The sequence below is a fragment of the Equus caballus genome, chromosome 7 (genome assembly GCF_041296265.1).
Source record: "Equus caballus isolate H_3958 breed thoroughbred chromosome 7, TB-T2T, whole genome shotgun sequence".
In the NCBI taxonomy this organism is placed as follows: Eukaryota; Metazoa; Chordata; class Mammalia; order Perissodactyla; family Equidae; genus Equus; species Equus caballus.
In genome coordinates, this window is record NC_091690.1 from 97,409,372 (window position 1) to 97,412,198 (window position 2,827).

At 34.1% G+C, this 2,827-nt stretch overlaps 1 non-coding gene across 1 annotated transcript; it reads right to left on the reverse strand.

Annotated features, from left to right (window-relative positions):
• Window positions 1-823: 823 nt before the first annotated feature.
• On the reverse strand, window positions 824-930 carry LOC111774495 (U6 spliceosomal RNA). Its single transcript, XR_002809498.1, has one exon. It is a non-coding gene; the product is annotated as a U6 spliceosomal RNA (small nuclear RNA).
• Between the last annotated feature and the right edge of the window lie 1,897 nt (window positions 931-2,827).

Genomic DNA, 2,827 nt, shown 5'->3' on the forward strand with positions numbered 1-2,827 from the left:
TTTATCCATTTGGTCAATCTATGCCTTTTGATTGTAGAATTTAATTCAATTATACTTAAAATAATTATTGATAGGTAAAGACTTACTAATGCCATTTTATTAACTGTTTTCTGGCTGTTCTGTAGTTCCTTTGCTGCATTCTTCGTCTCCTGCTGTCTTCCTTTGTGAATTGGTGATTTCCATAGTGTTTTGTTTTGATTCTTTTCTCTTTATCTTGTGTGTATTTACTGTAGGTTTTTGCTTATGGTTACCCTGATGATTACATACAATATCTACAGATATAACAATCTATTTTAAGCTGATGATAGCTTAACTTTGATTGCATACAAAAACTCTACCTTTTTACTTCCCCTCCATGTTTTATGTTTTTGATGCTAAAATTTACATCTCTTTACACTATGTATCCATTAAGAAATCATTGTAGCTCTTTTTAATAGTCTATCCTTTAACCTCTACACTCGAGTTAAGTGGTTAATCCATCATTATATTACAGTATTAGAGGATTCTTAATGACTACATACTAACCTTTACCAGTGTGTTTTATATTTTCATATGTTTTCACACTACTAATTAGAGTCTTTACATTTCAACATGAAGAACTCCTTTCAGAATTTCTCATAAGGCGGGTCTAGCATTGATGATCCACCTCAGCTTTTGCTTGTCTGGAAAAGTCTTTATCTCTCCTTCATTCTTTCTGGATAAAGTATTGTTGATTGGCAGGTTTTTCTTTCAGCACTTTGAATGTATCATCCCACTCTCTCCTGGCCTGCAAGGTTTCTGCTGAAAGATCCACTGACAGCCTTATGAAGTTCCCTTCTAAGTGAAAACTATGGATAACTTCACAAATTTGCATGTCAGCCTCATGTAGGGGCCATGTTAATCTTCTCTGTATCATTCCAGTTTTATTATATGTGCTGCTGAAATGAGCACTGTGTTAATCTTTTAATGTTCTGTTGGATTCTGTTTGTCAGCACTCTAAGACTTTTATATTGACATTAACAAATGATTTCTCTTGTAGTTGTCTTGATATTAATGTAATGCTAGTTTCATAAAGAGAAAATTGATGATGTGTCACTTCTTTCTCTATGTTCTGGAAATGGCTTTGGAATTAATGTTCTTTAAATAATTGGTGCAATTCTTCTGTATAACCTCCTAGCCCTGATTTGTAGGAGTGTGTAGGAGGTGGTGTTGCTCTTTGACACTTCTGTTTTCCCATGGCATTAAGTATGGAATCAGTTTCGGTAATTATTTTTCCCTGGAAAATTATCTATGTTTTAAAATTTACTTAAATTTAGTTTATAAGTTAGTCTCTTATGACTTTAATTTTCTCTTTATTTATGGTTTTCTCACATTATTTATATTACACATTTGTGTTTGCTCTATTTTTCTATTATGTTAGAGAAAGGTTTCTTTTTGGGGTTTTTTGGGAATATTTTGAGGGTTTTTGGAAACCAATACATAAGCAATGTGTGAGTGTGTGTGTGTGGGATTATTCCATGAGCACTTAAGATGAGGCCTTTGTTTTAAGGTCACATAAATTTTTCACATCTACATATGCGCTCTGTTATTGATCATCTACTATTTTACTTATATTTTATCTCATTGATCTATCTCAAACAGAGGTAAATTAAATTTTCCTACTCTAATCTTTTTAGTATTTCTTGAGTTTTTATTTTGTTTATCTTGATTCTATGTTGTTTAATAAATATTTAAAACCCTTGGAAACTGTACTGTTTACCATTTCACAGAAACCTTCTTTGACTTACTCTTCTTTGTTACTCTTCACTGTGAACTCAAATTTGACTTATACTAAGGGTAACCCATGCTTGGTTTGGTTTGTATTTTCTACATACGCTATTTATTTTCCATCATTCTGGGTTGCTTTGTCTTAGGTGACTGTCTCAGAGGCAGCTTGGGGCCGGCTTCTGTGTGGTTTCAAAGCCAGGCCTGGGTTCTATGCTAGGAAGTATTTAAACCTGACTTCCCCATGGCAGAGCGTTGGCTGTGAGGGAGTTCTTGAAGACTTTCTTTCACCCGAGTCCAGAGACACTAGCAGCTGTGGTTACAGAGTATCTACCCTCCACTCTGTTGACACAATTTTGGGCAAATGGTGGGAGCAGATAGGAGTTTTCCTTCGGCCATCTCTCTGTTCCCTAGTGTGGTGCCAAATGGCGTGTTGTGAGGACTTCACTGCTGCCTGATGTTTCATTTCTGCTGTGTAAAACAAGGAGTCATTAGCTATGTTCCCTCACAGTGTGTCATCTACTTTGGAGAATTATGTTCTGATGCCTTTTTTTTTTCCTGAAATCTGCAGCTGCAGATAATTTTCTTACCTGTCTGACATTCACTGCATTTGCAACCCTTTTTCATATATTGAGGGTTAGAAATTTGTTTTAGTTTCATTAAAGACACAATTTGCAATTCTATTTCTTCCTCTTAGTTTTCCCTAAGATGATTCTTAGGGACAATACAGCATGATATTTATATCACATTTTATAAACTCAGAGTTAATCATCACCTTTTGATGTTAATCTTACTTAATTTAAATTATTGTCTTGCTGGCATGAATTTTATTTTCAAAAGATTTTCCTCTCAGACTAACGTTTTCCTCTTGTCTCATTGAATACTGAAGGATAGGGAAATGTAAATTTTGCATTTTTTTTTCAGTGAGGTGAAGAGTATAGGTTCTCTTGTAATGTTTTCTTTTATTCAAGTTTAGGTCTTCATCTTTAGATTTATTTCACTCATCATTTTAACTGATATCAGCAGATCTCAGAACTATCTGAAAATTACTACCTCAGACTTCAAAGAGGAAAATAGTGTTTCT